Source organism: Lissotriton helveticus, chromosome 12 (assembly GCF_964261635.1).
Source record: "Lissotriton helveticus chromosome 12, aLisHel1.1, whole genome shotgun sequence".
In the NCBI taxonomy this organism is placed as follows: Eukaryota; Metazoa; Chordata; class Amphibia; order Caudata; family Salamandridae; genus Lissotriton; species Lissotriton helveticus.
In genome coordinates, this window is record NC_136073.1 from 860,112,811 (window position 1) to 860,126,735 (window position 13,925).

The 13,925-nt window shown below is 47.8% G+C and overlaps 1 long non-coding RNA gene across 5 annotated transcripts in view; it reads left to right on the forward strand.

Moving 5' to 3' along the window:
• Positions 1-13,925, forward strand: part of LOC144798872 (uncharacterized) — a 1,194,519-nt gene that overhangs the window by 1,004,676 nt on the left and 175,918 nt on the right. For all 5 annotated transcript variants that reach the window (XR_013603685.1, XR_013603683.1, XR_013603684.1 and 2 more), the window contains one exon: positions 9,865-9,917. This is a non-coding gene — a long non-coding RNA (uncharacterized LOC144798872). The remainder of the gene's footprint in view (positions 1-9,864; positions 9,918-13,925) is intronic.

The window sequence follows — 13,925 nt, forward strand, 5'->3', positions numbered from 1 at the left end:
ATGTAAAAGAGGAGCGGAAGACACTCAGCTAGTGGCTGAATTGAGTAACATGAAAGCAGAAAACCTGGAAACAATCCCAGCTTCCCTGCTTCACCAAACTGTGTGATCCTAGGCAAATAGTTTATTTCACAGAGCCCTCTTCTTCTTCCTTACCACATATGAGTGCATCTCCAAATGCGCGCGTTCACAATGTGCGCTACACTAAAACTTCTTCTTTCTTTTAACAGACTATAATGTTGCTCCCTGTTTAATAAGAATCCAGGCCATCTCTGGTACCCATGACAACTGACTTGCCTTTTAGTGCAGCAGTGGCATTGTCACTGTGGCATTGAGGAGGGCAGAAATATTTCGAAGTTCATATTTAAAAGTATCCCTTTTATTAAATACCTCTCAGTGCAGCGGTTTAATCTGGTGTACTAGGGTGAAACGCTTCTGCGTCTCAAAGTAATACAGTTTTGTAAAATTTAAAGAAACAGTATCATATTTTGACATGATGTTTGTTGCATAATTTACATGCCAAATATTTTCATCGCTTGGCTCTTGCATAGGCTACAAAGCCAAGCCTACTAAGCATTTACTCTGGTAGCCCAATGGTCGTGACTGATTGGGAAAAACAAAATGGCTTGCAAACCAAAGGCCTATTTCCGGGCACAGGCTAAGTGTTGAACACTTACCAAAACCTAGACCAGCTTCCCTAATGTTTCTTGCCAAAGGCTGAATTTCACACATTTGTAAAAAATATATATATATTTTTTAGGTTGATCTAAGAATGAATTCCCAGTTAGGGATGGTGACAGTTATGGAAATTGATTCCACGCGGATCCGAAGAACAGCGCAAGATTGTAGTAGGTATTTTAAATCTATCTGGATTTGGGTAACGTTACCTACTTCTGTTTCCCAGGTTCAGAGTTTGTGGATTTTCAAAATCATCTCTGTGCAAGAATTTTCGGATCCCCATGAAAAGATATTTTGCCACTTGGGTGCTCCTGAGCATGAAGTCTATTTTTAGGCCATTGGTTGTAATCTGGCGCCATTTGAGGTATCACCGTCACCATCCTACATGTCAAGTCAAGTCAAGTCAATAACACTTCATTCGATTATTAGAAATCATAAAAGCACAAATATTGCAATTCATTTTCATTATTTCGTGTACATACAGTCATCAAGTCATAAATACAAATTTACCATCTAATAAAAAGTCTTTAAAAAAAATAAATTAAATTTCCCCCACAGGAATATTTACAATATTTAAAATATTTAAAATGGACAAAATACTAGAATAAAATCAGTTTAGATTATTATTGCAAATAGCTACTCTCTTGGCCTTACTCCGAACAGCTGCTACCAAAAAACTTGCAACCCCAAACATTACCCGGGTGTTATTTAACATTTTCAGATAAGTCAATGCAGGTCTGACCTGTAAAATCCCAGCTTCCCTCAATAACGGTTTTAAATATATTTTCCTAATCTCATCATAATGCTCACAAAACATGATGAAATGCATTGTGTCTTGGGTAGAAAAGTTGTCACAGCTACAAGGTGGAGAAGTTTCTGGTCTACCCCAGACTGGGAAGTGGCCTAGCGATAAATAGATCAGACCAAGCCTAAATCTACATGTGATGCTCACTCTTCTCATTTGGGAAATAGGTACTCCCAGATCCCTCAGCTAAGTACCCTGTTTTGGATGCCTTTCATTAAACAAATACTACGCTCGGGTGCTTTGCCTATCTTAAAAAACATTTTCGCAAACTGCCACCTACCTATTTTTGCGATGCAGTCTCTCATTATGCACTGGCGCAGGATCTGCGGTCCACTTCTCAGTTTCCCTTTAATTTTCGATACATTTTAATCCAATAGTACGGTTGACTGGAGGTTCTCTGCGCATGCCCCCACTCCGGAATTCCCTACTACAAGAGATTCCCCTAACTTGTGAAGTTCTGGAATGTATTAAAAACCTACCTTTTTGCATGATATGTATTTTTCAAGATTTTTCAAATGTTTTACTGTTTTGCTGATTGACGTATTTATTTTTTTGGTGCTGTTGGAACCTCAAGCCCGTAACCAGCCGAGCTTTCGTGTGGCTTCTGCCGCCTGTCTCCCTGTACTCAGGATGTGGCGTTATGGCCAGAGCTGCCGACTGGGTTCGAGTCTCAGCGTCGGCTCACTATCCTGGGTTTCTGTCCAAATCACTTAATCTCCCACTGCCTATAAACAGTGCATGTGATCTTGTGTAATGTCACTAACGCTCCTCTATAGGCTCCAATAACTTTGGGGCCGAGTTCCCAGTAGATAAAAACTGCTGAAAAAGGTGCAACAAGGTAAAATAAAGCCTTAACATCTAAGAAAATACAAATAGATACTCATTGTGCTTGATTCAATAGACTGTAATTTTGCTCTGAAATAATCTGGGTCACTATATTGTGTTTACATGATAATTGTCTTGCCTCTTAGTGCACTAACGGTTCTTGTTTAAAAACGATCACTTTTATATGTACTTCTCGTTGCAGTGCTGTAATGTTATTTATTAATGTCAAAGCTTCACATGTTAAGGAAATATATTTGAATTTTGAAGTTACTTTATCATATTTTACCTGGTTTATTGTGTGATTCACATTGCAAACATTTTCAGGGCTCGGCTCATGCAAAGGCCCTAAGATCTGAACCAGACCCTTGGCTTGGCTCTTCTTGTAAGCCTGTTGGCTCACTCACCTCTACTAACAATGCACCCAAGGGTCTTCCTACAGACCAGGAGAATAAGTAGGTTGAACCTTGGCAGGCTCGAAGGTGTATATTGGCAAGTTTGAGATTTCCAAATAGGATTGTGAGACAATCGGAGATTCAGATAAGTATCAAGTTTCCTCCATTACTTCCCTGCTTTAAACCGATTCCCTGGGACTCTCTGTGTGTTTTGATTCTGCAACTGTTTTTGCACAAATATAGTCAACTGGAAAGACCCGGAACCCCCTACGTTTCGTATGTGGCTAAGCCGATTTCTCTCAATCTATAAACAAGAAACAGCAATATATGCTACTAGAGGTAGAAAATTAAGAGCAATAGGAGCACAGATATGGGACCCCATCTCTAGATGGTATACGAATGAGAGGCGCTATTCATATTCTGCCAATGATTAATTAATTTTGATTTCTTAGCATGTTGTAACCACCCTATCTGAAACTGTGTATATTTTCTTTGTGTGTTACATCACTTCTTTTAGTAATTAAGCCAGGATATCAATTGTTACATTTATATTCAGTTTTTTCTTTTGAATATGTACTACGATTGAATTTGCCAATATAAATAAAAAAAAAAACAGTTTAGAAAAAAAAAAAAAAAAAAAAAAAAAGGAAATATGTTGAGAGATTTCCTGCTTCCGAGGTGACTGGATTAATCATTGATAAAGACCTCATGTACAAAGCACTTTTGCACTTTATAAACCCTGCAATTTACGAATGCAAAAGGGATTTTCTTTACGTTCAAAAGCTCTTTTGCCAGTCAGAAAAAGGTTTGAAAAAGGACTTTTGTGATCCTTTCTAAATCTCAAACAGGAGGGGGAAGTGAAAAGAGCACCTTCTCTTAATTCCTATTTGGAAAGAAATGTATCAATGATTTATGATCACAATTGTAGATGTGGTTCCATGAGGACCCTGCCCCGTTTGAATATCCCGGTGGCTGCCTCAGGGGAGAGTTGGTAGTCATCCAGGTGGCCACCGCCTGCCCCACCAGAAGTTTTCCAAAGTGGAAAAGTTTAACCTCTTGGATGCGTGCGAAATTTCCCCGCAGTGAGGGAAAATTTTGTGCGTGCGCAATTCGGAGGGCTCCCGGCCGTCTGACGCACACGCCACTCGTAGCGTCGGATGGCCGGGAGCCGTCCGACGCATCCAAAGGGTTAAAAAAAAATCCTTTCAGGAATAAGTTCTGCGACCCGCAACGATTCTGTATTTTGTGAACTAACCTATTAATACATAGACCGCTTTATAAATTCTTATTCCATTCACAAAAAGTCAGTGTGCAATTTGTGACCACTTTTAGCAAAAAGAATAACAGTGCCTCAGGCCCTCAATGTGTAGCTGCCACCACAGCACCACAGCACCTCATGCAGATGTTAAAGTCACCCGTCCGCCAGGGCTCGAGTCGGGGTACCACGCGGGTGGACCGCGTCCCCCCACTTATTTTTCCTAGAGCTAGATAACCACAAACTGCAACTGAGTGCAAGCCACTTTTCGTGACATCACTTCCGGTCGTGACATCAGCGTCCACCCCCCCACTTCTTTTTTTAGGACTTGTGCCCTGCCCGCCCCTGTGACCCGGAAGTTATCCATGACCCTGCCTGTCAGCACTGCCTGCAGCACAGCCTCCTTCAGCACGATCAAGACCCACGGTCGGGGGCGCGCGCGGCGCGTTCACGCCTGCTCCGCGAGTGCTCGTCCCGCTCGACAGTCACCAGCACTCTCAGCTCGTTAGCAGGGAGCGCGGCGCTCGGGCCCGGCGAAGTCAAGTTGTCAGGTGCCACAATGAGCGTCATTAAAGAGGCCCCTGTGTTTCCAGCCGCCATTCTCTGCACGCCACACTGTACCAGACATCTGTCTTGATAAAGGCCTCGTCTGTTCCTTCATGCCTGCTGTGATAATAGGGCACTGCTGCGAAGTGTCTTCCAAATACCGGAGCTCTCTCTCCTTCAGGTGGGGAGGGGGGCATTTCTGCCTGGGGAGGGGGGCAGGCGTCTGATAAAGTCCTTCACTTTCACAGCCAGTTATAACTTTCTCCCTCTGGCCTTCTGGATGTCACAGCCTGCCGCCACCTGCTGGTAGAAGAGCGGTATTACAGCTGGTATGGACAAATATTTGTCTTGTGCTGCTGCTGCCACCTGTTGGTAGAACTGGGATATTACAGCCAGAGTCGATGGTCTGTTTTCTGCTGCCACCACCACTTGCTGGAGAACAGGGGTATTACAACCAGAGTGGACAATTTGTCTTGTGCTTCCACCAGTTGGTGGAACTGGGATATTACAGCCAAAATCGATGATCTGCCTTCTGCTACCACCACCTGCTGGGAGAACATTGGTATTACAGCCAGAATGGACACAGATTTGTCTTGCGCTGCCACCTGTTGAAAGAACTGGGATATTACAGCCAGAGTCGATGATCTGTCTTCTGCTGCCACCGCCACTTGCTGGTAGAACAGGGATACTACAGCATCAGTGGACGATTTGTCTTGTGCTGCTGCTGCCTCCTGTTGGTAAAACTGGAATATTACAGCCAGATTCGATGATCTGTGTTCTGCTGCTTCCACCATCTCCTGCTAGTAGAACAGGGGTACTACAGCCAGAGCGGACAAACTTTCTTGTGTTGCTGCCCCCACCTGTTGGTAGAACTCGGATATTACAGCCAGAGGCAATGATCGGTCTTCTTCTGTCACCATCACTTGCTGGCACAACAGGAGTATTATAGCCAGGGTGGACAATCTGTCTTGTGCTGCTGCCACCTGTTGGTAGAACTGGGATATTACAGTCAGCGTCAACAATCTGTCTTTCTCTGTCCCCACCACCTGATGGTATAATAGTGGAAGATCTGTCTTGTGCTGCTGCCGCTACCTACTGGTAGAACTGGGAAATTACAGCCAGAGCCAACAATTTGTGTTCTGCTGCCTGAACCACCTATCTCTGGTAGAGCACGGCTTTTACAGCCAGAGTGGAAGATCTGCCTTGTGCTGCTACCGCCACCTGCTGGTAGAACAGGTTAATTGCGGCCAGAGTGGACGCTCTGTCTTCTGCTGCCACCACTGCCTGCTGGTAGAACAGGTTCATTGCGGCCAGAGTGGACGCTCCGTCTCCTGCTGCCACCACTGCCTGCTGGTAGAACAGCGCTATTATAGCCATAGTCGACGATCAGTCTTCTGCTCCCACCACCACATCCTGCTGGTGGAACAGCGCTATTGCAGCCAGAGTGGAAGAATGGTCTTCTGGTGCCACCTGTTGACCCATAATCTTGTGCTAGGTGAGTCACAGTTCAGTGCTGCGCCTCAGTCTCAAATTCTTCCATACATGTTTGAAACTCTAGGTAGCACAGCGCAACTGGGGGTTTGTCCTTACAACCCTGTAAGGCAAGGAAAACTTAGGCTAAGAGCTGCACCCAATGCAGCTTGGGTCAGCCTGCAATGGGCAGGGATTGAACTGGGCCATTTACTTTATTTTAAGGGCAAAAACTGTCCCCATACTCCAAAATCTCTACACTCCTAAAACTCATCAGCATCTATAGAAATGAGTCTGTGTGGCACACAGCTCTACCATGCCACACGTAGCGCCTGCAATAGTGCCCTGCTCAACGTCACTTCCACTCGAGGGTGTGCACAGAAAGATGTGGGAAGGAAGGAGAGTGTCTCTGTAGGCATTGTGGTTGTGGCCGAGGGAGAGGAGTGTAGCACAGGCCAACACTTTTCTTTATTCTGTGTCAGATATTTCTCCAGCTCTCACTTTCAACTTTAATTTCTCTTCCATCTTCGCTCTTTGCTCTCCAGGCCTCCTCTGTAAGGATGTGCCTTGAAATGAATCATCATATAATGGACACTACAAGCAACAAACACAGTGGCATGACCGAGCATGCGGCCATAGATCGTTTCTTCCCTATTTCATTGTTGGAGGGTTATCCCTCCACAGTGTGATCAGTTACCCACAAGCCACCACAAGGGATGAAGTTTCTCTAAGAAGCCCACAGATGGTGGTGCAGCTTCAAACACAAGCAGAGTGAACAAAAATCACAAGGGTAGCTCAAGTGACATCACATGCTCATCAGACCCACTGATGACTTCACAGGAAGTAATATCAGGTAAACTTTGAACCTGATGACATCACAAGAAGCGGCATTACACGCCATTGACCTTCGTGAAATCCAAGGAAGCAGATAGCGAAATTGCACCATGTGGACAAAACCAGTAAATAATTCTGGAAGTAAAAAATTGTACCCAAATGATACATTTAAGAAGCATGGTGGCCTCAGCTGGAATTCCTGGTGACCCTTAAATGCTCCCTTCTCATCATTTAATTTGCTGCAGCATATCTGCACATCACATCTTTTCTACGGGACTGCCTAACGTAGCACTGTATCTCCCCTCCTCTAGGAGCTAGAATTTGATGAGTTAGTTCATCAGAGGGCTCACACTCCCAGGAATAGAGGGCTTTCTATGGACACCAGAGTGCCACGACCGAGACCCTTGGGTTCCTAAAGTGACACCGAAAGCTCTGAGTCCCAATAGCTGCTCCTGTGGCATGAAATGTCCTCAATCGGAGCCTTTCTTGGTGCTTTAAACTCATTTGAAATAGAGGAAAAATCTACTTTTTGACAACACGTTGAAGATAACTACAGAGGAACCTTTGTTACAGGTAAGTAACCTTTTCCTTTTGTAATTTTCAAACATGTTATTAGGGGGGGAAACAGTAGAGTTCACTGGCCACTCAGAAAGATAACCTTTCGCTAATGTAGCCGTTAATGGCAGCAAATTTGACTGGCTTCTTCTGTTCTGTCCATTAATGTTCCAGTCCTTTCCGCCCCTTCCAATGTATAATTATTTCCCACTTACCGCTGGACTATAAATAGCCCAGTTGGGGCTATGTAAATGTTTATGAATGCATGCCATGCAAAGTTTTCAAATGGCTTCTTGTTCGGGTTCCGCGGAGATTGACAGAGACCTCTAGCTCTCCCATCCCCCGGGGGGACCGACTTCCCGCCATGGCAGAGCGGATATCTGTACCTCTGCCAAATGGAAGTGGTGCACATAGTCAATGTTCACAAATCTCTCTCTGCCTGAGACTTATCTTCTTTCCACGAATAGGATAATCGTATTTTAACTTCCCCGTGCCATCTGCGGGGTTGTGACTGTTATTGGCGCGGCGGTGGAACCATCTGAGCGGTGACTTCATACTCTCTGGTAGAACATACAAATTCTCTAATCCTGGCTTTCGGATCCACCGACCGCTGAGCTACTCCCAGGTCATTACAGCCGGGCACATAAAATATACAGCTACATAATGTACAGCGCGTCTTCCTTCTGACAGGCAGCAAATGAAATGATGCGCCGCTTCACTGCACCGCAATCGTCTATTTGCGCTGATTTATTCATGAATATCTGTAGCCTTCGTAGAATCCAGTGACATGAAATACAAAATGTTTTTGTTGATGAAGGAAATGAATATATTATTTTGAGACATAATGATGAGTTTGGTGATATCTGTATTCATGTAGAGGACCTAGCCCGGTCAAATGCACGGTCACAAAGAGGGTTAAACGATTGCCATCCCCGGTTGGTCACTCATAAAGCACTGTCATCCATTGTTGACTACGTATGCACCACTGTCATGCACCATTGTCCATGTGCAAATCACTGTCATCCACAATTGAATATGTCCTGACCACTGTCATCTCTCGTTGACTAAGTATAAACCAATCGTACTTGTCATTGACCATGTACAAAGCACCCTGGTTTATCATTGATCAGCACTACACCCCTGTCCTCCATTGTTGATTATGCATAAACCACTGTCATCTATCATTGAACATGTATAAACCACTGTCATCCTTTGTTGACCAAGTAAGAAAAGAAAACTGTCGCTCATCAACAGCGGAGCACAAACTGTTGTCATTTAGAACAAAAGGGAGAGGAAGAAGAGAGAACAGAGGGGCTTGTCCTCCTTCTAATATATGTAAAAAAACAAAAACATCCCGTCTGTTAATTATGGACTAATCCTCCACACGTATTAAAAAACATTGTTTTCTTTCGATAACTCTCACCCACCAGGGTTTCCCCTTGGTGGCATGCTTCATCATTGGGTCCATCCAGTCCCGCAGTGGAACGGGCGATGCCTCGACCTACAAATACGTGGGAGCACTTATAGATGTATATATATATGTATATATAAAAATGATGAACACTTGTTGAAATAGGAGTGGGGGGTCTTGTATGTGAGTATTAAAAAATACCTGCCTTGTAGGTAACATTTTCTTTATTTGTACTTCTAGTTGGTATGGTTAAAAACGGGGAAAGAGAGACTCAAGGTAATAATGTCTCTGAGTTTCTAAGGGTCAACACATTTCAAGCCAGACCCCATGGCTTTTCTTCAGGACCAAGGAACTCCTGCAAGTGCAAGATTTGTCCAAACGAAAAAACACTCAAATTCAAGTTAAGGGCCCTATTTTGACCCTCTCCCGAAAATACATACACATCTGGAGAACCCTCCAGGATGACCCATAGTGTCAGGAATAGGCTCAATTTTAGAACTACTATCTAGGTTCACCGATGCCTTTTTAAGACCCACAGTACAAAACACAAACACCTATTTTAAAGATACCAAAGATGTTCTATGGCTTCTTGAAAATACTGAGTTCAGTCCAGACATTCACCTTCTCATGGATTTAGACATTGAGAGTCTCTACACCAGCCTCCCACACACGGAGACTCTTAACATAATCGAAGATGTACTTTTTGAGGTGGATTGGGAATACCAAACTCCGAGAAATATAGCAATGGAATGCTTCAAGTGGGCCCTAACTCATAATTTTGTTGAATTTGAAAATGTAAATCTGTACCTTATACCTACAGAAACACGGGACCAGTATGGGAATCACCTTTGTGCTGAGCCTCGCAGGCCTCTATGTCCACCACCTAGTGGTACCTGAGATCCTGTGCCCTCTAAACCCATAATACCAACATATACAATTGTGGAAGAGCTACTGTAAGCCAGTCTTGAGTTGTTGACACCATAGAACTACTCTAGGACTTATTGCATAGTCTTTTTATTGGGCAATCATCAAAAAAAATTCACTGGTGGTAGTCTCAAACTTTGAGGTTAACACAACATCATCTTTTTCTCTGCAGGACCTTTGGAGTTTCTGTCTGCCTGTACCCTCGAAAGAAAGAAGAAAAACCAGGTAAGGCACTATTCTTCTTAGGGTTTTATACCACTGGGTGAGTTAGCATGGTGATCTCTTTTCATCCTTCCTGGGGTTTTGTGGGATTTCTAGGAAGAAGTGGGGGGGGGGGGTGCCCTTGGAGAGAGGACCCGCACTCCCTGAGGAAGAATAACAACCACAAAAAAAAAAAAAAATAAGAAAGGAATCAGTAACAGACCCCAACAACCTGGAGTAAGGAGGAAAGAAAGAAGCACTGGGAGGGGGCTTGAGGTTACACATTCCTCTCCCCAACTTTGGGTAAGATAATTTTGCCGCAAAGTGATTTATGGTTTGCTTGCCTGTTTTTCCCAGCCCCCGCCCCTCCCCCTTGTAGTTGACCTGTTCCCTTAGGGGCTTGACTTAGGAGCCGTGCGCGCACCTGGTGAACCCACATCCCTCCTGGAACATGGCGAGGATAAGGAGCCAACTGGCAGACAAGGGACGTTGATTCTCCCTCTGGCTCTCCTTGGATTCCCTTCTCCAGCTGTTCAGATTCTTCAGGATCCGTCTTGCAAGGAGCCTCTTCCTCCAGCTTCCCGCGACGCTCTCTTCCGTTCTGTCTTCCTCCTCCTTCAGATGTCGCTGGCCCCTCCTTGCTTTCTGCCTGCGTCCCGACGCTCCACGGAGGTCCTTGGCCCCTCCCCTCGGCCTGACTTCCTGTTTTTATATAAAGCGGGCTAAGAACGCATAGTCGGCTCCAACTTCTGGATTCCCAGGTTCGTGACAGATACATTTGTTACGTCTTGTTCGTCTGGGAGGGCAGTGAAGCCACAGCAAATAATTTCCTAGGGTGGTTGAACACACAAAATGAATTTTTGAAATTTACTCACACCATGAGTAAGGAGGAACAAGTCTTCCTTGACCTGAATATCACACCTGATGAAGGAACAGTCAGGACGACCGCCCATTAAAAACCTACAGCCAAGGATTGTTTACTCTTATATGACAGATCAGATAGAGACTACAAGCCGCAGATTCCTCAATGTAGAATCATCCCCAGACGTGAGACTGGATCCGGAATTTTTTTGCCACAGCATCTTTGCGCGCCGGGGGACGGCATCACGCGACTCCGCCCAGGTGTCGTCCGCGCACGTGACGTCAGCGAGGTCAGGCCACCCTGGCGCGCCTACGTCAGTTTTTTCCTTTTCCGCATGCAAAGCGGATCCGGTCTGTCTTCCTGGCCTATTTAGGCCATCTTTCCTTCGCTATTGCGAGTATCTGTGGGAACAGTGTGCGGATGCCTTCGGGCTTTAAGACTTGCTCGTCATGTGGACACCTTATGTCGGCAACGAACCCTCACCTCATTTGCATATGGTGTTTTGGTGAAGATCATGGCTCCACTGATTGCGAGGCGTGCCAACAGTTGAAGCCGAAGTCGGGGCGAGAGCACCGCATGAAACTTGTCTCGGCTCGTCTGTCCAGGTCAGCTTCGTCCCTTCGATCAGCTTCGGCGGAAGGCTTTTGAAGCGGCTGTCATCGGCGTCGTCCTTATCCCTCTCCAATGTCGCGAAAGCATCGCTCACCTGTTGGTAAGTGTCACATTTTGTCCCCGAGGACTGGTTTCCCGGCCTGTCGGGGGCGTGGGCTCTTCGCGGGTGATGCAGGGTGTCTTCCTCCTATCCACCGTTTCCCGGTGAAGGGGCGTTGAGAGCCCAGATGGAGACATATGCTGCAGCTTTGCAGGCCTCGCTGGCTTCTCCTCCTTCCCCTCCTGGAACGTCGGCGGATCCCTTGCATTGTGTGGGGCCCTCCGCGGTGGCTCCGGCGCCGACTGGCTCAGCTCCAGGCTTGGAGGATGTGGTGCCGTGGGGTGCGGCCCTTAGGGGGTCCCTCCTTCGGACCATGGTGCCTCTGCCTCGCCGCAAACTCCAGCGGGAGTCCCTGTGGTGTCACAGGATTGCTGGGGCTTGTGTCGCATCCCCGAGCCCCTATCGGCCCTCTGGACAGGCGGCAGCCTTGTCTACGGTTGAGGTGATGCCGCTACGGCACCGACAGCTGCTGGTCCTAACGGCGCCACAGGGGTTGCCAGACCCCCCTCGTCCCGTTATGGGTCGAGCCTGAAGGGGGACCCCTCGTCCCCCTCCGGGCCCCTCTTGTCCCTCCACGCAGGCAGCTGCCTCGTAGGAGGTCAAGTCAGAGTTGGAGTCGGCCTTGGTGGCGCCATATGGGTCGGCGGACACACTTCGTCCCATATGGGTCGAGGCTGGCGGGGGGCTCCTTGTCACTCCCTGGGGCCCTCTCGTCCCTCCACGCAGGCAGCTGCCTCGTTGGAGGTCGAGTCGGTGTTGTCCTTTGGCCACCTCGGCTCCGGCCTCGGTTCCCTGCGCTGTGTGGTGTGGAGGATGCCTGTCCGGCACCTCCTTTGGTGCCGGACGATGATGACGTCCTGCCTCGGGTTGCGGACTCTATGGCGCCAGACAGGCGTTGAGTCGCAGACTCATCTTCAGACGCACCTTCTTCTCCGGAGGTTGGGCGTCTACTGGTGTCGTCCTCACCGTAGATGGGCCGCCGTGTAGTGGCTTTTTCCCCGACGTCCTCAAAATGCGACTCCTCGCCGTTACAGTGGCCGCGGTTTTCTCCAGAGGAGCCACAGGTCGCCCACTCCTCAGTCCCTCTTTCTCCTTTTCGGACCCGGCCGTTACCCGCTCCGGTTGGCTCCGTGACGGCCACCTTAGCTTGCAGCCGTCGCCCACGGAGGAGCTGCTTTCCCCACTGCAGGTCCCTACGGAGGCGGGTGCGGCCTTCGCTCGTGCTGTGTCCACGTCTGTGGATATTTAGCACATGGGTGATCCGGTTGCCCACTTCCCTGCGGATCATCTACTGGAGGTCCTCCACCAGGGCTCTGGTGGCAGGGAGCTGCTGCTTCCTTTTGAAGGTTCGCTCCTTTCTTCCCTGATGGGGTCTTGGGGGTGTCCTGCCACGGGGGTCCCGGTGCCTCAACACCTTCTGCACAGGCACCTTCCAGCACCCTGTGACCTGACGTGCCTTTCCCTGCACCCATCTTCTTCAAGCCCACTTTTGCGGACTGCCTTTCCCTCCCTGCCATCGCTGCTGTCTCCACCATCACGGGAGGCCCGCTGGCTGGACTCTTGGGGCCGCAACATGTTCACTTCGACCAGTGCAGCTCTGCGGGTCCTTAACACCTTGTGTGTGTTGGCTAGGGCCTCCTCTTGTTTGTGGGACTCAGCTGAATCCTTGGGATCCACCGCTTCTCAGGAGGATGCTCGGATGGACTTGTGGCACCATGCGTTGGATGGGTGGGAGCTGGGGTCATTCATTCTCCTCTCCACTCTGGACATCTCGGAGGTGCTGGGTTGTGCCATGGCTTCTTCGGTTGCCCTTCATCGCCATGCTTGGCTTAGGGGCAGTGTGTTCCCGGAAAATGTTCGGGAACGGCTGGTTGATCTTCTCTTCGATGGCACTCTGTTGTTCCATGCCCCAGCTGATTCGGCCATCCGGAGGTTCTTGGCAGGGCTTCGGCCTCCTCCTCCTCCTCCTCCTTCTCCTCCTCCTTCTCCTCCTCCTCCTCCTTCTCCTCCCCCTTAGTGACTGGTGAGTTGATCTGGTTCTTGGAGATGCTCCTCCTTTTGGGCGAGTCACCCTCGTTGTTGATTCTGTGTGTTTATGGCCACTCGAGTCCACCTTGTTGAGACTGTGGTTCTGTTGGCTGCTGGATGGCCCTTCTTGACTGTGTGTTTTTTGCTTTGGGTTACTGCACCAGGTTGGCCCTGAGATTAGGCCTCCTGTTTTTCTCTTGGGCTGCTTGACAAGCCTTCTGCGGCTCCTTCTGTTGTCCTCTGCTGTGGAAGTTTCTTCCAAAGAGGGTTCCCATGTCCTGGGATTTAACATACTCTATGTTGGGTAGTGGTAGCTGTTATATAGCTTGTGTTGTGCTGTGCAGTTGTGGCCGCCTTCGGGCCTCTGCTCTCCATGGCGTTTTCTGCACGTTGCAGATGCAATTCCCTTACTGGAGTGGCGCCCCGAGCT